This window comes from Mustelus asterias, unplaced genomic scaffold (genome assembly GCF_964213995.1).
Source record: "Mustelus asterias unplaced genomic scaffold, sMusAst1.hap1.1 HAP1_SCAFFOLD_784, whole genome shotgun sequence".
In the NCBI taxonomy this organism is placed as follows: domain Eukaryota; kingdom Metazoa; phylum Chordata; class Chondrichthyes; order Carcharhiniformes; family Triakidae; genus Mustelus; species Mustelus asterias.
Window position 1 is genome coordinate 1 of NW_027590731.1, and position 22,902 is coordinate 22,902.

General features: G+C 43.1%; 6 non-coding genes across 6 annotated transcripts; all 6 read right to left on the bottom strand.

Moving 5' to 3' along the window:
- Positions 1 to 9,373: 9,373 nt before the first annotated feature.
- On the bottom strand, positions 9,374 to 9,446 carry trnav-aac (transfer RNA valine (anticodon AAC)). The gene has a single exon. It is a non-coding gene; the product is annotated as a tRNA-Val (tRNA).
- A 1,149-nt stretch (positions 9,447 to 10,595) lies between these two features.
- trnav-aac (transfer RNA valine (anticodon AAC)) lies at positions 10,596 to 10,668 on the bottom strand. Its single transcript has one exon. It is a non-coding gene; the product is annotated as a tRNA-Val (tRNA).
- Positions 10,669 to 12,052: 1,384 nt separating this feature from the next.
- Positions 12,053 to 12,125, bottom strand: trnav-aac (transfer RNA valine (anticodon AAC)). Its single transcript has one exon. It is a non-coding gene; the product is annotated as a tRNA-Val (tRNA).
- A 1,149-nt stretch (positions 12,126 to 13,274) lies between these two features.
- On the bottom strand, positions 13,275 to 13,347 carry trnav-aac (transfer RNA valine (anticodon AAC)). Its single transcript has one exon. It is a non-coding gene; the product is annotated as a tRNA-Val (tRNA).
- A 1,150-nt stretch (positions 13,348 to 14,497) lies between these two features.
- On the bottom strand, positions 14,498 to 14,570 carry trnav-aac (transfer RNA valine (anticodon AAC)). The gene has a single exon. It is a non-coding gene; the product is annotated as a tRNA-Val (tRNA).
- Positions 14,571 to 22,318: 7,748 nt separating this feature from the next.
- trnal-uag (transfer RNA leucine (anticodon UAG)) lies at positions 22,319 to 22,400 on the bottom strand. The gene has a single exon. It is a non-coding gene; the product is annotated as a tRNA-Leu (tRNA).
- Between the last annotated feature and the right edge of the window lie 502 nt (positions 22,401 to 22,902).

Consider the following 22,902-nt stretch of genomic DNA (forward strand, 5'->3'; position numbering starts at 1 on the left):
CCCCCCCTTTCAAATCTGATTCCGATCCGGAGAAGAACCCGCGCGCTTCCGTCAACAAAACACTCCCGCTGCAATGCGCATGTGCGATCCCAACCTCCTCCCCGTTCTGCGTACACTGCCCATTGCCCCGCCCCCCACATCGCCGCCATCTTTGTTAAGGGCACATTGGTTCTTCATCTTCCGTCCAAACGGAGGACGTCTGCCCCACACAAAGATGGACATCACTTAATATCAGAGATATTTAAAATATTGCTTTTATCGCTTCAACCGTAACGCCGCATAAAACGTCAATAAAACCGAAAGGACATTGTCTCCTCATTCAGCAACCAAAATCATAAGAATCCATTGTTAATAGGTTTCTCCACAGATGCCGCCAGGTCTGCTGAGTTTATCCAGTATTTTCAGTTTAAATTTCCCAATTCCAACATCCGCAGTATTTTACTTTTATTTCCCTTCCCACTCTACCTCCAGTGCAACTGGATATCATGAGTAAAGCTACCACCAGGCTGATCCTTCCGGGTGGAACAGTGGTTAGCATTGCTGCCTTACATTACAGTGCTTGAGACCTGGATTTGATTCTTGCCTTGGGTGACTGTGCGGAGTCCACCCACTATGGTTGACAGGGCTCCTGACTGTGTCCAACTCATCCCCCAGGCCACTGCTCGCACCCCCTCCTCTCCCTCCCAGAAAGAGGACAGGGTTCCCCTTGTCCACTTGTCCGTCCTTTTGCAATGTTCCAGTGAACCCCAACGCAATCTGGAGCAACAGCACCTCATCTTCCAATTGGGCACTTTACAGCCTTCTGGACTAAACATTGAGTTCAACAACTTCAGAGCATGACTCTCCCCTCCACCTTTATCCCCTTTCCATTTATTTTATTTCATTCTGTTTCTTCTTTTTTATCATACCTCTTTCTCACTTCCATTTTACCATTTCTTCATTCCTGCTCTCCTTCTTGCCTCTCCCCCCCCCCCTCACTCCTCTTTCAGGGCAACTGCCTTAACCACCTTTACCTCTGCTCTGCTATTCTGATCGCTTAATGGACATTTTTAGCATCTCTCTGCGCTGTCTTTATCCTCATTTGCATTCCCTTTGTCCAATCACAGCACCCCACTTCCACCCTCATAATTTAACTTTTTTCTGCTTTTCTTTGCTCTTAGCTCTGACGAAGGGTCATCCAGACTTGAATCATTGGCTAGTTACTCAATATTTGTTTTGTTATTCGATATTAAATATGAATACATGTATTTAATACATACGTCTTCATTCTGAATTGAATATCTCGGGAATATGCAACATTGAATTGCAAACATGACTGACCAATAAAAGAAATCGAGTCACTGGGTAATACACATCCCATTTGAGACAGTCAGCTTTTAAACAATATCAAATATCTTTAAAGGGAAAAGATTTAATAATGATTTGCGAGTTATACTTGATCCCTCTTTATTCTGCATGTGAAACATTCTGGCGCCTAAATCCCGTTCATCTATAGGAAAGTCCAGCAGATCTACACTGAGTTTCGATTTATTCATCTGCCTGAGTGATGTTTTCCCATTTCTTTATTATGAAGAACAATTTTAAAAATATGCTTCCGGGAAATGTGCGCCATTTCCTCTAGTTCAGTTACAGTTTCAGTTGTGTCTGTCTTTATGAGCACAGACTACTGTTACACATGTTTCAGATGGTGATTAACTATGTTAGTCTGCATTTATAAATCCATTAAATTCTGTTATGGACTGAACAAGTTGCTAATATGCGCACGGTATCAAAGTACAAACATTTATTTCCTCATTGCGTCTTAAAATACAGCATTTCTGATTTTGCCCTCTTTTTCGGTCAAACCAAATAAACAAACTCAGATTAAGCTGATTTTGCTGAAAGCATTTGTGGCTGAGTTCAGAGCAAAGATAACATGGCTGCAACATGGAGAATCGCAACACGTTCAGCAACAACGACCATGCAAAACTTCCCTCACATTAAATTAAGAACTCTAATGAATGTTGCAGCCCAATTTCGAACCGGGGGCTTTTCGCGTGTGGGGCGAACATGATAACCACTACACTACAGAAACAGCTGAGAGCATAGTACCACCAATTGGCCTGGCCACAATGTTGAACTCCACTGTGTTGCTGCAGGTTCTAATGGTTATACTGAGAGCCCATGTCACTGAATACAAGACAAAAGCCGTTTCTTTCAACCTGATTTCTCAACTTATCTTGAACTTCAACCTTTAAAAGCGGTCGTCTGGCAAATATCGAAGGAAGCAATGATTTCTGCTCAATCATTAATGCATTATTCTCATCTTCCTTCGAATAATTTCAACCAGTTCTACCCAGTATTTGTTCGTTGTTCAATGTTTAATATTAATATATTTTTATTAATTACATATCTCCTCATTCTGAATGAAATATCTCCGAAATAGGCAACATTGAATTGCAAACATGACTGACCAACGAAAGGAATCGAATCACTGGGTAATACACATGTCACGGTGCTTCATTGAGATTGACCACAATCAGCTTTTGCACAAAATCAAATATCTTTAAAGGGAATAGATTTAAGAATGACTTGTTAGTTATACTTGACGCCTCTTTATTCTGTGTGTGAAACACTCAGGCATCTAAATCCCGTTCAGCTGTAGGAAAGTCCAGTACATCCGCACTGATTCTCGATTTCCTCAACTGTCTGAGTGGTTATCCCTATTTCTTTACTCTGAAGAATGATGTTAAAATAATGGTTCCGCGCAATGTGCGTCATTTCCTCTAGTTCAGTTACAGTTTCACTTGTGTCTGCCTTTTTGAGCACACAATCCTATTAGACATGGTTCAGATGATGATTAACTTTGTTAGTCTGCATCAACAAAGCCATTAAATTCTGTTGTGGACTGAATGAGTTGCTGATATGTCCACGGTGTCAAAACAGGAACATCTATTTCCTCTCATTGCGTCATAAAAATACAAGATCTCTGATTTTGCTGAAAGATTTTGAGGCCGAGGTCAGAGCAAAAATAACATGTCTTTCATATTGAGTTTCGGATAATGTTCAGCAACAAATTTCAATCATGTAAACTTCCCTCCCTAACAAATGTTAATAATATTTCGGCATGGTTTTGAACTAGGGACTTTTGTGTGTGAGGCGAATGCAACCACCATTACACTACAGAAACTGCTGGCGTCTGTAGGACCCAATGGAACTCTCTTGAAATGTTGCAACACTCATTGGGACTGCTGTAGACATATTGATCCAAGAATGACTTTGATTTGATTTGATTTATTATTGTCACATGTATTAACATACAGTGAAAAGTATTGTTTCTTGCGCGCTATACAGGCAAAACATACCGTTCATAGAGAAGGAAATGAGAGTGTGCAGAATGCAGTGTTACAGTCATAGCTAGGGTGCAGAGAAAGATCAACTTAATGCAAGGTAAGTCCTTTCAAACGTCTGACAGCAGCAGGGAAGAAGCTATTCTTGAGTCGGTTGGTATGTGACCTCAGACTTTTGTATCTTTTTCCCGAAGGAAGAAGCTGAAAGAGAGAATGCCCGGGGACATGGAGTCCTTAATTATGCTGGCCGCTTTGCCGAGGCAGCGGAAGTGTAGACAGATTCAATGGATGGGAGGCTGGTTTGTGTGATGTATTGGGCACATTCACGACCTTTTGTAGTTCCTTGCAGTCTTGAGCAGAGCAGGAGCCATGCCAAGCTGTGACACAGCCAGAAAGAATGCTTTCTATGGTACATCTGTAAAAGGTGGTGAGAGTCGTAGTTGACATGCCAAATTTCCTTAGTCTTCTGAGGAAGTAGAGGCGTTGGTGGGCTTTCTTAATTATAGTGTCGGCATTGGGGAAGGGGGGGGGGGCGGAGGAACCAGGACAGATAGTTGGTGGTCTGGACACCTAAAAACTTGAAGCTCTCGACCCTTTCTACTTCGTCCCCGTTGATGTAGACAGGGGCATGTTCTCCTTTACGCTTCCTGAAGTCGATGACAATCTCCTTCGTTTTGTTGGCATGGCAGGAGAGATTATTGTTGCTGCACCAATTCACCAGATTCTCTACCTCATTCCTGTACTCTGTCTCATCATTGTTTGAGATCCGACCCACTATAGTGGTGTCGTCAGCAAACTTGAAAATCGAATTGGAGCGGAATTTGGTCACACAGTCATAGGTGTATAAGGAGTATAGTAGGGGGCTGAGAGCACAGCATTGTTGGGTACTGGTGTTGAGGATGATTGTGGAGGAGGTGTTGTTGTCTATCCTTACAGATTATGGTCTGTGAGTTAGGAAGTTCAGGATCCAGTCACAGAGGAGGTGCAGAGGCCCAGGCCCAGTTTGGAGATGAGTTTCGTGGGAATAATAGTTTTGAAGGCTGAGCTGTAGTCAATAAATAGGAGTCTGTCTTTGTTATCTCGGTGATCCAGGGTTGAGTGCAAGGCCAGGGAAATGCCGTCTGCTGTGGACCTGTTGCGGCAACTGTAGTGGATCCAGGTAGTCCGGGAGGCTGCAATTGATTCGTGCCATGACAAACCTTTCAAAGCACTTCATAATGATGGATGTCAGAGCCACCGGCCGATAGTTATTAAGGCACGCTGCTTGATTTTTCTTAGGTACCGGGATGATGGTCGTCTTCTTGAAGCAGATAGGGACCTCAGATTGTTGTAATGATTGAAAATGGTTGGCAATGGCAAAGAACAATAAGAGGCCCTTCGACCCACCATGCCTATGCCAGCTGTTTTATGGTGAGCTACCAAACTGACGTGTCGGTGCTGGCTTGGTGGGCCGAAGGGCCTGTTCCTGTGCTGCACTGTTCTTTGTTCTCATTTCAATTTCCTCGTCTCATTCCATGAAGCTGATTTTTCTCCCTTTCAAGTCATTGTCCAATCCCCATTTGAAGAAGGAGTTTCTGTGGAATCCATGTACAGTTTGCTTTAGGTAACAACGTTTCACTGACCCAATGGCATGAAGTATTGGATATAGCTTCCCAATGTAGTTTTCAATCTAAACATATATTTATTTATGCAATTGATTTCAAATCGAATTTAGAAAACGGGTTTAATCGGATCAAGCATCTCCTCATTATTTCTGAATTATGTATAATATTAACTCCACAACTTTCCACAGAGTATGGAATATAACAGAGGAGAATTAATCACCTATACCTGAAGCAGTCTCCTTGTGTTGTCCTCCTGTGTCCCGAACATCCGATCTGGCAACCTCGAAAATGGGTGGGGAATCTGTCTTACCTACACCGACCTCACACGGGGTGGCACGGTCCAAAGGTGTGCGGGTTAGGTTGATTGGCCATGCTAAAGTTGCCCCTTAGTGTCCTGAGATGCGTAGGTTAGAGGCATTAGTGGGTGGCATATGGGGTAGGGCCTGGGTGGGATTGTGGTCGGTGCAGACTCGATGGGTTTCTATGATTCGATGATTTTATGGTGGCACAGTGGCACACTGCTGCCTCACAGCGCCAGGCACTCGGGTTCGATTCCTGGCTTGGGTCTGAGTGGAGTTTGCACGTTCTTCCTGTGTCTGTGTGGATTTGATGCAGTTTCCTCCCACAGTCTGAACGACGTGCTGGTTAGGTGCATTGCCATGGTAAATTTCTCTCTTAGTGTACCCGAACAGGCGGCGGAGTATGGCGACGAGGGGATTTTCACAGTAACTTTATTGCAGTATTAATATAATCCTACTTGTGACATTAATAAATAAACTTTAAACATGATATGGACACATCCAGAATGTGTTTGGCTGTAAAAATAAATACATCCATTATTGCTTATTCTCCAAAAGTGTCCACTGTTGAGTCATCAATTAATGATCACCATTGATAAGAAATAGATTTCTGGCTGTTCTTGTTGTTAAAATGGACAGTTCCATCGCAATGAATATCTAACACGGTATTGCCGCACTGACACGACCCCAGGGAATTCCAGTTCAGAAAGTTACTCTGGAGCTAGTACGTTTTTGAGATTGTCAATGAGTGCACTTCTCTTCAGTGTGTCAGTGGCTGTGTTAATCTGATTGTTTATCTTCCTCAGTGAGTGTCTGTGTGTCTATGTTTGAGTCGATCAGTTTGAGAATCGATCACTGTGTTTACTTGTCCCTGTGTCCATGCTTTTGTTGATTCTGTGCGGTACACGAGGCTTCTAGTGAACACGGAGTTGGAGTTATTCATGTATTTTCATAGTTAGCAACTCAGACTAATGTGTCAGAAATCTACAGAATAATTCTGGATTTATAACGAGGGACGTTAGAATTGATGTCAGTGCCTGGGCATATATCTATATGGTTATATATCCTTACACATGTTGTCTTTGCACGTGGCCGTGTGTGTATCTGCTTTCCCCGTGTCTGCGTGGGTTTCCTTGGGTGCTCCGGTTTCCTCCCACGGTCCAAAGATGTGCAGGTTAGTTTGATTGGCTATGCTAAATTGACCCTAGTGTCAGGGGGATTGGCAGAGTAAATGTATGAGGTTACGGGAATAGGGCCTGGGAGGCTTGCGATCGGTACATATCGGTGGGCCGAATGGTATTTTTCTGTACTGTACAAATTCTATGATTCTATGATTCCATTACCTGGATATGTGTCAGTCTTTGCAGGTGGCCGTGTGTGTATCTGTTTCCAATGTGCGGCATTGCCGTCCACGGGAGCGCGCTCTCTGATCACTTATGAAAAATCACGATTCCCTTCTCGAGGAAGCGAATGTTTGAAAATGTAAAAATGGAAGGAGAGACCTCATAACAGTCCACTGACTGTTTCAACTTCTCCATTTCCAGGTGTTATGCAGACACTGGTCACTATCTCTGTTTCTGGTGTTCAGACTGGAACTATGGGGCTGCTGTCTGTCTCTGGTTATTGTCCTGATTACAGTAAGAGTTTTAACAACACCAGGTTAAAGTCCAGCAGGTTTATTTGGTAGCAAATACCATTAGCTTTCGGAGTGCTGCTCCTTCGTCAGATGGAGTGGAAAAGTGCTCTCAAACAGGGCACAGAGATACAAAATCAAGTTACAGAATACTGATTAGAATGCGAATCCCTACAGCCAACCAGATCTTAAAGATACAGACAATGTGGGTGGAGGAAGCATTAAACACAGGTTAAAGAGATGTGTATTGTCTCCAGACAGGACAGCCTGCAAGTCCAGGAGGTAAGCTGTGGGGGTTACTGATAATGTGACATAAATCCAACATCCCGGTTTAGGCCGTCCTCATGTGTGCGAAACTTGGCTATCAGTTTCTGCTCAGTGACTCTGCGCTGTTGTGTGTCGTGAAGGCCGCCTTGGAGAACGCTTACCTGAAGATCAGAGGCTGAATGCCCGTTACTGCTGAAGTGCTCCCCCACAGGAAGAGAACAGACTTGCCTGTTGATTGTCGAGCGGTGTTCATTCACCCGTTGTCGGAGCGTCTGCATGGTTTCCCCAATGTACCATGCCTCGGGACATCCTTTCCTGCAGCGTATCAGGTAGACAACATTGGCCGAGTTGCAAGAGTAGGTACCGTGTACCTGGTGGATGGTGTTCTCACGTGAGATGATGGCATCCGTGTCGATGATCCGGCACGTCTTGCAGAGGTTGCTGTGGCAGGGTGTGTGGTGTCGTGGTCACTGTTCTCCTGAAGGCTGGGTAGTTTGCTGCGGACAATGGTCTGTTTGAGGTTGCGCGGTTGTTTGAAGGCAAGAAGTGGGGGTGTGCGGATGGCCTTGCCGAGATGTTCGTCTTCATCAATGACATGTTGAAGGCTCTGGAGGAGATGCCGTAGCTTCTTCGCTCCGGGGAAGTACTGGACGACGAAGGGTACTCTGTCCACCATGTCCTGTGTTTGTCTTCTGAGGAGGTCGGTGCGGTTTTTTGCTGTGCCGGGTCGGAACTGTTGATCGATGAGTCGAGCGCCATATGCTGTTCTTATTAGGCAATTTTACAACTCATCCGCTTCATCCTGGACCACAATGTCTTCACCTTCAACAACCAGTTCTTCATCCAGACACACGGAACAGCCATGGGGACCAAGTCTGCCTGTCTGCAATGTTCAACTACGCTGTGTTGCTGCAGGTTCCGATGGTGAGACTGAGAGCCCATGTCACTGAATTCAGGAAGATAACCGTTACTTTCAATCTGATTGTACGACTTATCCCGAACATCAAAATTCCAAATCCTTCTTCTGCCAAATATCTAAGGGAGCAATGATTTCTACCCATTCGTTAATGCATCATCTTCATCTTTCTTCGAATCATCTCAATCAATTGTACTCAGTAATAAAAGCAAATTACTGCGGATGAGAAAAGAGAAAATGCTGCAAAATCTCACAATGTCTGACAGCACCTGTAAGGAGTGAAAAGGGCGGACGTTTCGAGTCAACATGACACTTTATCAAAGCTCATTGTACAATTGTACTCAGTATTTGTTTCAATATTTAATATCAATGCGTTATTTAACACATATGTCTTCATTATGAATTGAATATCTCTGAAATTGAACATCACTGAATTGCAAACAAAACTGCCCAACAGAACGAATCGAATCACCGGGTAATACAGATCGCAAATTTGAGATTGACTTTCGTCAGCTTTTAAACAAAGTCAACTGCATTTAAATGGAGAAAAATCAAGAATTATCTGTTCGTGACACTTGAGCCTTTTTAATTATGGGCCTGAAACATTTAGGCGCATAACTTTCGGACCTTTACCGGAAAGTCCAGTAGATCCGCACTAAGCCATGATTCCCTCATCTGTCTGAGTGGCTTTTCCTGTTTCTCAGTGATGAAAAACGATTTAAAAATAGATCTTGTGTGAAATGTGCGCCATTTCCTCGAGTTCACTTGCAGTATGACTTGTATCTGTCTTTTTGAGCACACACTACTGTCAGATATTTCAGATGCTGATTAACCATATTAGTCTGCACCTATAAACCCATTAAATTCTGCTGTAGACTGAACGAGATGCGAATAAGTGCTGGTGTCAAAATCGAAATTTCCTGTCAGTGCGTCAAAAAAAGCGTTTCTTATTTCACAGAAAGCATTTGAGGGTGATGCCAGCATGTCTTTCAGACTGTGGGAGGAGACCGGCGCACCCGGAGGAAACCCATGCAGACACGGGGAGAAGATGCAGACTCCGCGCAGACAGTGATCCAAACTGGGAATCGAAGCTGGGACCCTGGCGCCTTGAGGCAGCAGTCTTAACTGCTGTGCCACTGTGCTACCCTATGTTTCTGCCTGGTTGCGAACCGGCGACTTTCCGCGTGTTAGGCGAATGTGATAACCACAACACCACAGAAACAGCATAATGATAACATGCCTTTCACATCGAGGCTCGGATAATGATGAGCAACGAACTGAAAACAAGCAATTTTCCCTTCCACGACATGAGGAAGCTGAATGAATGTTTCTGCCTGGTTTCGAACCAGGGACTTTTCGCGTGTTAGACGAACGTGATAACCACTACACTACAGAAACAGCGTGATTAGCAGTGGAGCTAATCTGCCTGTCTGCAATGTCCAACTACGCTGTGATGCTGCAGGTTCCAATGTTGAGACGGAAAGCCCATTGTCACTGAATTCAGGAAGATAACCGTTACTTTCAATCTGATTGTGCGACTTATCCCGAACATCAAAATTCAAAATCGTTCTTCTGGCAAATATCTAAGGGAGCAATGATTTCTGCCCATTCGTTAATGCATCATTTTCAATTTTCTTCGAATCATCTCAATCAATTGTACTCAGTAATAAAAGCAAATTACTGCGGATGAGAAAAGAGAAAATGCTGCAAAATCTCCAAATGTCTGGCAGCACCTGTAAGGAGTGAAAAGGGCGGATGTTTCGAATCCAGATGGCACTTTATCAAAGCTCATTGTACAATTGTACACAGTATTTGTTTCAATATTTAATATCGATGCATTATTTAACACATATGTCTTCATTATGAATTGAATATCTCTGAAACTGAGCATCACTGAATTGCAAACATAACTGCCCAACAGGACGAAGCGAATCACCGGGTAATACAGATCGCAAATTTGAGATTGACTCTGGTCAGCTTTTAAACAAAGTCAACTGCATTTAAATGGAGGAGAATCAAGAATGATCTGTTCGTGACAGTTGAGCCTTTTTTATTACGGGCGTGAAACATTCAGGCGCATAAATTCCGGCCGATTACAGGAAAGTCCAGTAGATCCGCACTGAGTCGCGATTCCCTCATCTGTCTGAGTGGCTTTTCCTATTTCTCAGTGATGAAAACGATTTTTAAAAGATTCTTCTGTGAAATGTGCTCCATTTCCTCGAGTTCACTTACAGTATGACTTGTATCTGTCTTTTTGAGCATACACTACTGTCAGATATTTCAGATGGCGATTAACCATATTAGTCTGCACCTATAAACCCATTAAATTCTGTTGTAGACTGAACGAGATGCGAATAAGTGTTCGGTGTCAAAATCGAACTTTCCTGTCAGTGCGTCAAAAAAAAGCGTTTCTTATTTCACAGGAAGCATTTGAGGGTGACGTCAGAGCAATGATAACATGCCGTTAACATCGAGGCTCGGATAATGATTAGGAACAAACAAAAACCAATCAATTTTCCCTTACGCGACATGAGGAAGCTCAACGAGTGTTTCTGCCTGGTTTCGAACCAGGGACCTTTCGCGTGTTAGGCGAATGTGATAACCACTACACTACAGAAACAGCGGCAATTGCACTGGAGCAATTCTGCCTGTCTGCAATGTTCAACTACGCTGTGATGCTGCAGGTTCCGATGGTTAGACTGAGAGCCCATGTCACTGAATTCAGGAAGATAACCGTTACTTTCAATCTGATTGTACGACTTATCCCGAACATCAAAATTCAAAACCGTTCTTCTGGCAAATATCTAAGGGAGCAATGATTTCTGCTCATTCGTTAATGCATCATCTTCATCTTTCTTCGAATCATCTCAATCAATTGTACTCAGTAATAAAAGCAAATTACTGCGGATGACAAAAGAGAAAATGCTGAAAAATCTCCCCATGTCTGGCAGCACCTGTAAGGAATGAAAAGGGCGGACGTTTCGAGTCCAGATGAAACTTTATCAAAGCTTATTGTACAATTGTACTCAGTATTTGTTTCAATATTTAATATCAATGCGTTATTTAACATATATGTCTTCATTATGAATTGAATATCTCTGAAATTGAACATCACTGAATTGCAAACAAAACTGCCCAACAGGACGAAGCGAATCACCGGGAAATACAGATCGCAAATTTGAGATTGACTATCATCAGCTTTTAAACAAAGTCAACTGCATTTAAATGGAGAAAAATCAAGAATTATCTGTTCGTGACACTTGAGCCTTTTTAATTATGGGCCTGAAACATTTAGGCGCATAACTTCCGGACCTTTACCGGAAAGTCCAGTAGATCCGCACTGAGCCTCGATTCCCTCATCTGTCTGAGTGGCTTTTCCTGTTTCTCAGTGATGAAAAACGATTTAAAAATAGATCTTGTGTGAAATGTGCGTCATTTCCTCGAGTTCACTTGTAGTATGACTTGTATCCGTCTTTTTGAGCACACACTACTGTCAGGTATTTCAGATGCTGATTAACCATATTAGTCTGCACCTATAAACCCATTAAATTCTGCTGTAGACTGAACGAGACGCGAATAAGTGCTGGTGTCAAAATCGAAATTTCCTGTCAGTGCGTCAAAAAAAGCTTTTCTTATTTCACAGAAAGCATTTGAGGGTGACGTCAGCATGTCTTTCAGACTGTGGGGGGAGACCGGCGCACCCGGAGGAAACCCATGCAGACACGGGGAGAAGATGCAGACTCCGCGCAGACAGTGATCCAAACTGGGAGTCGAACCTGGGACCCTGGCGCCTTGAGGCAGCAGTCTTAACTGCTGTGCCACTGTGCTGCGCTATGTTTCTGCCTGGTTGCGAACCGGCGACTTTCCACGTGTTAGGCGAATGTGATAACCACGACACCACAGCTTAATGATAACATGTCTTGCACATCGAGGCTCGGATAATGATGAGCAACGAACTGAAAACAAGCAATTTTCCCTTCCACGACATGAGGAAGCTTAATAAATGTTTCTGCCTGGTTTCGAACCAGGGACCTTTCGCGTGTTAGACGAACGTGATAACCACTACACTACAGAAACAGCGTGAATAGCAGCGGAGCTAATCTGCCTGTCTGCAATGTCCAACTACGCTGTGATGCTGCAGGTTCCAATGTTGAGACGGAGAGCCCATTGTCACTGAATTCAGGAAGATAACCGTTACTTTCAATCTGATTGTGCGACTTATCCCGAACATCAAAATTCAAAATCGTTCTTCTGGCAAATATCTAAGGGAGCAATGATTTCTGCCCATTCGTTAATGCATCATTTTCATTTTTCTTCGATTCATCTCAATCAATTGTACTCAGTCATAAAAGCAAATTGCTACGGATGACAAAAGAGAAAATGCTGCAAAATCTCCCAATGTCTGGCAGCACCTGTAAGGAGTGAAAAGGGCGGATGTTTCGAATCCAGATGGCACTTTATCAAAGCTCATTGTACAATTGTACACACTATTTGTTTCAATATTTAATATCGATGCGTTATTTAACACATATGTCTTCATTATGAATTGAATATCTCTGAAATTGAACATCACTGAATTGCAAACATAACTGACCAACAGGACGAAGCGAATCACCGGGAAATACAGATCGCAAATTTGAGATTGACTCTGGTCAGCTTTTAAACAAAGTCAACTGCATTTAAATGGAGGAGAATCAAGAATGATCTGTTCGTGACAGTTGAGCCTTTTTTATTACGGGCGTGAAACATTCAGGCGCATAAATTCCGGCCGATTACAGGAAAGTCCAGTGGATCCGCACTGAGTCTCGATTCCCTCATCTGTCTGAGTGGCTTTTCCTATTTCTCAGTGATGAAAACGATTTTAAAAAGATTCTTCTGTGAAATGCGCGCCATTTCCTCGAGTTCACTTACAGTATGACTTGTATCTGTCTTTTTGAGCACACACTACTATCAGATATTTCAGATGGCGATTAACCATATTAGTCTGCACCGATAAACCCATTAAATTCTGTTGTAGACTGAACGAGATGCGAATAAGTGTTCGGTGTCAAAATCGAACTTTCCTGTCAGTGCGTCAAAAAAAAGCGTTTCTTATTTCACAGAAAGCATTTGAGGGTGACGTCAGAGCAATGATAACATGCCGTTAACATCGAGGCTCGGATAATGATTAGGAACAAACAAAAATCAATCAATTTTCCCTTACGCGACATGAGGAAGCTCAATGAGTGTTTCTGCCTGGTTTCGAACCAGGGACCTTTCGCGTGTTAGGCGAATGTGATAACCACTACACTACAGAAACAGCTGCAATTGCACTGGGGCAAATCTGCCTGTCTGCAATGTTCAACTACGCTGTGATGCTGCAGGGTCCGATGGTGAGACTGAGAGCCCATGTCACTGAATTCAGGACGATAACCGTTACTTTCAATCTGATTGTACGACTTATCCCGAACATCAAAATTCAAAACCATTCTTCTGGCAAATATCTAAGGGAGCAATGATTTCTGCTCATTCCTTAATGCATCATCTTCATCTTTCGTCGAATCATCTCAATCAATTGTACTCAGTAATAAAAGCAAATTACTGCGGATGACAAAAGAGAAAATGCCGCAAAATCTCCCAATGTCTGGCAGCACCTGTAAGGAGTGAAAAGGACGGACGTTTCGAGTCCAGATGACACTTTATCAAAGCTTATTGTACAATTGTACACAGTATTTGTTTCAATATTTAATATCGATGCGTTATTTAACACATATGTCTTCATTATGAATTGAATATCTCTGAAATTGAACATCACTGAATTGCAAACAAAACTGCCCAACAGAACGAATCGAATCACCGGGTAATACAGATCGCAAATTTGAGATTGACTATCGTCAGCTTTTAAACAAAGTCAACTGCATTTAAATGGAGGAGAATCAGGAATTATCTGTTCGTGACACTAGAGCCTTTTTAATTATGCGGTTGAAACATTCAGGCTCATAAATTCCGGCCCTTTCCAGGAAAGTCCAGTAGATCCGCACTGAGTCTCGATTCCCTCATCTGTCTGAGTGGCTTTTCATATTTCTCAGTGATGAAAAACGATTTTAAAAAAGATTCTTCTGTGAAATGTGCGCCATTTCTTCTAGTTCAATTACAGTGTCACTTGTATCTGTCTTTTTGAGCACACACTGCTATCAGTAATTTCAGATGGTGAATAACCATATTAGTCTGCACCTATAAACCCATTAAATTCTGTTGTAGACTGAACGAGATGCGAATAAGTGTTCGGTGTCAAAATCGAACTTTCCTGTCAGTGCGTCAAAAAAAAGCGTTTCTTATTTCACAGAAAGCATTTGAGGGTGACGTCAGAGCAATGATAACATGCCGTTAACATCGAGGCCCTGATCAGGATGAACAACAGACTGCAATCAAACAATTTTCCCTTACATGACTTGAGGAAGCTTAAAGAATGTTTCTGCCTGGTTTCAAACCAGGGATCTTTCGCGCGTTAGGCGAACGTGATAACCACTGCACTACAGAGACAGCTTGAGCCACAACGCAGCAAATCTGCCTGTCTGCAATGTTCAACTGCGCTGTGTTGCTGCAGGTTCCGATGGTGAGACTGAGAGAACCATGTCACTGAATTCAGGAAGATAACCGTTACTTTCAATCTGATTGTACGACTTATCCCGAACATCAAAATTTAAAATCGTTCGTCTGGCAAATATGTAAGGGAGCAATGATTTCTGCTCATTCGTTAATGCATCATTTTCATCTTTCTTCGAATCATCTCAATCAATTGTACTCAGTAATAAAATCAAATTACTGCGGATGAGAAAACAGACAATGCTGCAAAATCTCACAATGTCTGACAGCACCTGTAAGGAGTGAAAAGAGCGGACGTTTCGAGTCCAGATGAAACTTTTTCAAAGGTCATTGTACAATTGTTTCACTTTTTAGTTTCAATGCATTATTTAACACTTATGTCTTCATAAAGTTGGGATCTGATGTTGCAGTTGTATAGAACGTTGATTCGGCCGCATTTGGAATACTGCGCCCAGTTCTGGTCGCCACACTACCAGTAGGGCGTGGACGCTGTAGAGAGAGTGCAGAGGAGGTTTACCAGGATGTTGCTTGGTATGGAAGGGCTTAGTTATGAGGAGAGATTAGGTAAACTGTGGTTGTTCTCACTGGAAAGACGGAGGATGAGGAGTGACCTAATAGAGGTCATAGAATCATAGAAACCCTACAGTTCAGAAGGAGGCCATTCGGCCCATCGTGTCTGCACAATCCCACCCAGGCCCTATCCCCACATATTTTTACCCACTAATCCCTCTAACCTACGCATCCCAGGACTCTAAGGGGCTTTTTTTTTAACCTGGCCAATCAACCTAACCCGCACATCTTTGTGACTGTGGGAGGAAACCGGAGCACCCGGAGGAAACCCACGCAGACACGAGGAGAATGTGCAAACTCCACACAGACAGTGACCCGAGCCGGGAATCGAACCCGGGACCCTAGAGCTGTGAAGCAGCAGTGCTAACCACTGTGCTACAGTGCCGCCCCTGTGTATAACATTATGAAAGGCATAGATATGGTGAACGGTGGGAAGCTTTTTCCCTGGTCGGTGGTGACGTTCACGAGGGGTCATAGGTTCAAGGTGAGGGGGGGTGGGGGCGGGTGGAGTTTTAACACGGATATCTGAAGGGCGCATTTTACACAGAGGGTGGTGGGGGCCTGGAATGCCCTGCCGGGCAAGGTGGTGGAGGCGGACACACTGGGAACGTTTAAGACTTATCGAGATAGCCACATGAACGGAGTGGGAATGGAGGGATACAAAAGAATGGTCGAGTTTGCACCAGGGAGCGGCGCGGGCTTGGAGCTCCGAAGGGCCTGTTCCTGTGCTGTATTGTTCTTTGTTCTTTATTATGAATTGAATATCTCAGAAATTGAACATCACTGAATTGCAAACATAACTGCCCAACAGAACGAAGCGAATCACAGGGTAATACAGATCGTAATTTTTAGGTTGAATATCGTCAGCTTTTAAACAAAGTCAACTCCATTTAAATGGAGAAAAATCAAGAATGATCTGTTCGTGACAGTTGACCCTTTTTTTTTAAGGGCGTGAAACATTCAGGCGCATAACTTCCAGACCTTTACCGGAATGTCCAGTCGATCCGCACAGAGTCTCGATTCCCTCATCTGTCTGAGTGGCTTTTCCTGTTTCTCAGTGATGAAAAACGATTTAAAAATAGATATTCTGTGAAATGTGCGCCATTTCCTCTAGTTCACTTACAGCATCACTTGTATCTGTCTTTTTGAGCACACACTACTGTTAGATATTTCAGATGGTGGTAAACCATATTAGTCTGCATCTATCAACTCATTTAATTTTGTTGTAGACTGAACGAGATGCGAATATGTGCTCGGCGTCAAAATCGAACATTCCTCTCAGTGCGCCAAAAAAAAAATGTGCTTCTTATTTCACAGAAAGCATTTGAGGGTGATGTCAGGGCAATGATAACACGCCTTTCACATCGAAATTCGGATAATGTTGAGCAACAAACTGTAATCAAGCTATTTATCTTTACCCGACATGAGAAAGCTTAATGAACATTTCTGTTCGGTTTCGGGCCGGGGGCTTTGCGCGTGTTCGGCGAACGCGGTAACCACTCCACGACAGAAACAGCTCGAAACACGCTGGAGCAAATCTGCCTGTCTGCAATGTTCAACTACGCTGTGTTGCTGCAGGTTCCAATGGTTCGACTGAGAGCCCATATCACTGAATTCAGAAAGATAACCGTTACTTTCAATCTGATTGTACGACTTATCCCGTACATCAAAACTTAAAAGCGTTCGTCTCGCAAATATCTAAGGGAGGAATGACTTCTACCCATTCATTATTTCATCATTCGCATCTTCCTTTTGAACAATCTCAATCAATTGTACTCAGTAAAGAAGCAAATTACTGCGGATGCTGGAATCGGAAACGAAAAGCGAAACTTCTGGTAAGTCTCACAAGGATTGGCAGTATCTATAAGGAGTGAAAAGAGCTGACGTTTCGAGTCCAGATGACATTTTGTCAAAGCTCATTGTGCAATTGTACTCAGTATTTGTTTCAGTGTTTAGTATCAATGCATTATTTCACACATATGTCTTCATTATGAATTGAATATCTCTGGAGTTGAACATCACTGAATTGCAAACATAACTGACCAACAAAATGAATCGAGTCACCGGGTAGTACAGATCACAATTTTAGGATTGAACATAGTCAGCTTTTTGAAAAAGTCAACTCGATGGAAATGGAAGAGATTTAAGAATTATCTGATAGTGACCCTGGAGCCTTTTTTATCATGGGCGTGAAACATTCAGGCGCATAAATTCCGGCCCTTGACAGGAAAGTCCAGTAGATCCCCCTCGCCCCCACTCCACCGCCCCCCCCCCCCTCCGAGTCTCGATTCCCTCATCTGTCTGATTGGCATTTCCTGTTTCTTCATGATGAAAAACGATTTTTAAAAGGATTCTCCTGTGAAATGTGCGCCATTTCCTCTCGTTCACTTACATTATCACTTGTATCTGTCTTTTTGAGCACACACTACTATCAGATATTTGAGATGGTGATTAACCATATTAGTCTGCACCTATAAACCCATTAAATTCTGTTGTAGACTGAACGAGGTGCGAATATGTGCTCGGTGTCAAAATTGAACATTGCTCTCAGTGCGTCAAAAAGAATGTGCTTCTTGTTTCACAGAAAGCATTTGAGGGTGATGTCAGAGCAATGAGAACATGCCTTTCACATCGAGGTTCGGATGATGTTGAGCAACGAACTGAAATCAAGCAATTTTCCCTCACCCGACATGGGAAAGCTTCATGAATAATTCTGTCTCGATTCGAGCCGGGGACATTTCGCGTGTTCGGCGAACGTGATAACCACTACACTACAGAAACAGCTCGAAGTATGCTAGAGCAAATCTGCCTATCTGCAATGTTCAACTACGCTGTGTTGCTGCAGGTTCCGATGGTTAGACTGAGAGCCCATGTCACTGAATTCAGGAAGATCATCGTTGCTTTCAATCTGATTCTGCGACTGATCCAGAACATCAAAATTTAAAATCGTTCGTCTCGCAAATATCTAAGGGAGCAATGATTTCTGCCCATTCATTAATGCATCATTTTCATCTTTCTTCGAATCATCTCAATCAATTGTACTCAGTAATAAAAGCAAATTACTGCGGATGAGAAAAGAGAAAATGCTGCAAAATCTCACAATGTCTGACAGCACCTGTAAGGAGTGAAAAGGGCGGACGTTTCGAGTCCACATGACACTTTAGCAAAGCTCATTGTACAGTTGTACTCAGTATTTGTTTCAGTATTTAGTATCAATGCATTATTTAACACTTATTCATCATTATTCATCATTAATTGAATATCTCTGAAATTGAATATCACTGAATTGCAAACATAACTGACCAACAGAAGGAAGCGACTCACTGGGTAAGGCAGATGGCAATTTTGACATTGATCATCGTCTGCTGTGAAACACAATCAACTCCATTTCAATGGTAGAGATTGAAAAGGCATCTGTTAGTTGCATTTGAGCCTTTTTAAAATGGGCGTGAAACATTCAGGCACATAAATTTCGGCCATCTTTAGGAAAGTCCAATAGATCCGCACTGAGTCTCGATTTTCTCATCTGACTGAGTGCTGTTTCCTATTTCTTTCTTATGAAGAACGATTTCAAAAAAAAATGTTGTCGGAAATCTGCGCCATTTCCTCTCATTCGCTTATACAATCACTTGTGTTTCTCTTTTTGAGCACACACTGCAATTAGACATGATTCAGATGGTGATTAGCTATATTAGTCTGCACATATAAACCCATGAAAGTCATTTGTGGGCTGAAAGAGATGCTAATATGTGCACGCTGTCTAAATCGAAAATTTCCTGTCAGTGCGTCAAAACAATCAGCATTTCTTATTTTACAGAAAATATTTGAGGCCGAGCTCAGAGCAAAGATAATATGGCTGTAACATCCAGATTTGGATGGTGTTCAGCAACGATCTGAAATCACACAGATTTCCCTCACCCTGCATGGGAAAGCTGATGAATGTTCTGCCCGGTTCTGAAGCGGTGATCTTTCACGTGTTGGGCCAATGTGATAACCACTACACTACAGAAACAAGGGAATGCGCCGCACTGCCAATTGGCCTGACTACAATGTTGAACTACATTGTGTTGCTGGAGGTTCTCATGGTTACATTGAGGGTCCATGGCACTGAATAGAAGAACAAATCCGTTACTTTCAACCTGATATCTCAACTTATCTTGAACTTCAAAATTAAAAAGCGTTCGTCTGGCAAATGGCTCAGGCAGGAATGGTTTCTGTTCATTCATTAATACATCATTCTCATCTTCCGTCAAATAATTTCAAACAGTTATATCAAATATTTGTAGTTATTCAACATTTAATTTCAATACGTTTATTTAACACAGATGGCCTCATTCTGAATTGAATATCTCTGAAATATACAACATTGTCTTGCAAACATGGCTGACCAACAAAAGAAATAGAGTCACTGGGTAACGCACATGCCATGATGTTTATTTGAGATTGACCACATTCATCCTTTAAAGAAAATAAAATGTACTTGAATCCTCTTTATTCTGTGTGTGAAGTATTCTGGCGCCTAAATCTCGTCCATCTATCGGAAGTCCAGGAGGTCCGCACTGAATCTCGATTTCCACATTTGTCTGAGTGGCTGTAATTATTTATTTACTGTGAAGAGCAATTTTAAAAAGGTGCTTCTGTGAAATGTGCCCATTTCCTCCAGTTCAGTTACAATTTCAATTGTGTCGGTCTTTATGAGCACATAATACTATTCGATATATTTCAGATGGTGATTAACTACGTCAGTCTGCACCTCTAAACCCATTAAATTAATTTGTGGACTGCACGAGTTGCGAATATGTGTACAAACAATGGAGTTCTTTATTCCCTGCGTCCTCAAAGACAGTATTTCTGACTTTCCTAAATGCTTTTGAGGCCGAGATCAAAGCCAATATAACATGACCGTGACATCGGATTCGCATGAGGCTGAGCTATGAACTTACATCATGCAGACTTCGCTCATGCTTAATGACAACGATTCAACAGTGTTTCTGCCTGGTTTCGAACCGGGGACTTTTCGCGTGTGAGGCGAATGAGATAACAACTACACTTCAGGAACAGCTGACAATGCCCACGTGCAGTTTCTTTTTGAGCACACACTCCCATTAGACATGTTTCAGATGGTGATTAACTATGTTAGTCTGCACCTATTAACCCATTAAATCCTGTTGTATACTGAACGAAATGCTAATGTGCGCATGTTGTCAAAATAGAAACATGTCTTTCCTGTCAGTGCGCCAAAATGTTCAGAATTTATTTTACAGGAAGAATTTGAGGCCGACGTCAAGATAATATGAATCGAGATTCGGATAATGTTCAGCAACAAACTGAAATCATTCAGATTTCTCTCACCCGACATGAAAAATCTTAATATATTCTTCTGCCGGCTTCGGACCGGGATCCTTTACAAACACTACACTACAGAAACAAATGACAGCATATCGCCCCCATTCGGCCTGCTGACAATGCTCAACTCCACTGTGTTGCTGCAGGTTCACATGGTTAGATTGAGAACCCATGCCACTTAATACAAGAACACATTCGTTACTTTCAACCTGATGTATCAACTTAACTTGTACTTCCAACTTAAAAAAGCGTTCCTCCAGCAAATGTCTCAGGGAACTCAATGAATTAAAACTCAATTGTTTCAGTTCCGAGTTCAGAAGATGTTGAGTAATATCCGGCCCCAATGGTGAGAGGTTCATTCCTTTCCAGCAGGAGACACCCAATCAGCTCACAGCTCCTTTATCCTACATTTCACCCAATCAGCTCCGAGTGTCTTCATTCTCCAATTCATGACGTCAGAGAGAGGAGCAGGAACCATTTGAATCTGTTCTCAGAACAATGAGCTGAACAGAAGAACATCAGAGAATAGGGAAGAGGTGTTGCAATGGACCATTTGCTCCTTCATTAGGGCCTGTTCCGCCATTCAGTAAAATCATTGTTGATCTCCCTCACAGTAAGAAGCCTCACAACACCAGGTTAAAGTCCAATCAGTTTACTTGGTAGCACGAGCTTGCGGAGTACTGCTCCTTCATCAGGTGAGTGGAGAGTTGGGTTTAGAAACAGGGCATGGAAAGACACAGACTCAATTGCAAAACAATGGTCGGAATGCGTGTCTTAACAGCGAATCAAGTCTTTACAGGTACAGACAATGCGAGTGGAGAGGGGGACAATGACAGGTTAAAGCGGTGTGAATTGGCTCAAGCCAGGCCAGTTGGTAGGATATTGCAAGCCCAGGCCAAATGGTGAGGGTGACAAGTCGTGTGACGTGAACCCAAGGTCCCGGTTGAGGCCGTTCTCGTGTATGGAATTTGGTTATCAGTTTCTGCTCAGCGATTCTGCGTTGTCGTGCGTCTTGGAGGCCGCCTTGAAGAACGCTTACCCGAAGATCGGTGGTTGAATGCCCTTGACTGCTTAAGCGTTCCCCGACAGGAAGGGAATACTCTTACCGGGTGATTGTCGAGCGGTGTCCATTCTTCTGTTGTCGTAGCGTCTGCATAGTCTCGGCGATGTACCATGCTTCGGGATATCCTTTCCTGCAGCGTATGAGGTAGACAACGTTGGCCGAGTTGTATGTGTATGTATCGTCTCGCTGGTGGATTCTGTTCTCACGTGTGATGGTGGCATCCGGGTCGATGATCCAACACATCTTGCAGAGGTTGCCCTGGCAGGGTTGTGTGGTGTCGTGGTCGCTGTTCTCTTGAAGGCTGGGCAGTTTTCTGCGAACAATGGTCTGTTTGAGGTTGCTCTGTTTTTTGAAGGCAAGTAGTGGGGGCGTGGAGATGGCCTTCGCGTGATATTCGTCTTCATCGATTGTACGCTGAAGGCTCCGAAGAAGATGTCATAGTTTCTCCACTCCGAAGATGTCTTGGCTTCTGCACTCTGGGGACGTACTGGAGGAGGAAGGGCACTCTGAGGGCTGTGTCCCGTACTTGTCTTCTCAGGAGGTCGGTGCGCTTTTTTGCTGTGGCGTGTCGGAACTGTCCATCCATGAGTCAAGCGCAATATCCTGTTCTTACAAGTCCGTCTGTCAAAAACGACACCGCTCAGACTCCTTCGTTCAACCCGAGCTGTTGGACTTCAGCTCCAAGGACAAAAACTTCCGTCAACTCTGGCAGCGGTGGGATTCGAACCCACGCCTCGAGAGAGACTGGAGCCTAAATCCAGCGCCTTAGACCGCTCGGCCACGCTACCACACGGGCAGTCTTGATAATCATGTCGTTTCATTGCATTAATACTGAAATATATCAAAATCTGTGGAGTTGGGATGGGCCCTGACTAAATCGTAACCGAATCAGATGATCCTGAAATGCGCAGCAAACAAAAATCATCTCCAGTCAGAAACACAATGAGCTGCAGTGAAGGGCCGGCTCCATTTAAACTGTCCTTAAGCTCGTCTGGCTCCCAGAAAGGACAATATGGCTTCCTGTTGAATTTGCTCAGGGTCTTCACTTGAGAAAGGACAGGACACAAGGCGAGACTGGGATTTGTGCGTTCTGCCGGGAAATAACTGATATTTGTTCTCACGCATTGGAGGAGAGCAATAAATCTTCATTTCCTGACCTGCAATCAAAACAGCAGCGAAAGTTTCAAACTCTAACCGCCAGACCAACAGACTACAGCGTGTTTTACAATTTGCTCTGCTCACGATCCTTTTGTTATTTTAGTTTCCACGCCAGACCACTTGCACCACAAA